Source organism: Gavialis gangeticus, unplaced genomic scaffold (genome assembly GCF_001723915.1).
Source record: "Gavialis gangeticus isolate Ggan-Ray unplaced genomic scaffold, GavGan_comp1, whole genome shotgun sequence".
NCBI classification, from domain to species: Eukaryota; Metazoa; Chordata; order Crocodylia; family Gavialidae; genus Gavialis; species Gavialis gangeticus.
The window spans coordinates 25579751-25580170 of record NW_017729002.1 but is presented as its reverse complement, the minus strand read 5'-3'; the positions used below and the strand labels follow the sequence as shown (position 1 = coordinate 25580170).

Below are 420 nucleotides of genomic sequence, written 5' to 3'. Positions count from 1 at the left end.
TCTGACAAAAAATCGCAAATTCTCTGATTAAAACCCCCAAAATCCATTGTTAAAATTAAAAGCCCCCTGCAGCCTGGCCCCCAGCCCTGCTGGTTCCCCTCATTGCCCCCACGACAGCCACCTGCCCTACTTGTGACTCTTGCCACCACCTACAGCCCCTGCCCCCTGGCCCTGCCAGAGGGAGCCCCCAGCTGCCAGGGCTGTGGGGCCAGGGACCCAAGGCTGCAGCTCCCTGCCCCCAACAACAGGTAGCTGCAGCAGAAGCAGCATGGACCGGCTCTGCCACTGCTCTGCCTGCTTGGGTGGGGGTGGGCCCAGCTCCTGGCTTCCCCCAGTCATGACCCGCAACCCCCCAGCCCTGCCAGAAGGCCCCCCAGCCCCCTGCAAGCCCCACTTACCTCAGGCTTCAGGAGCAAAGAG

The 420-nt window shown here is 62.9% G+C and overlaps 1 protein-coding gene across 1 annotated transcript in view; it reads left to right on the top strand.

The window, feature by feature from the left end:
• DNAH3 (dynein axonemal heavy chain 3) overlaps positions 1-420 on the top strand; it is a 149958-nt gene that overhangs the window by 88874 nt on the left and 60664 nt on the right. The window lies entirely within an intron of this gene.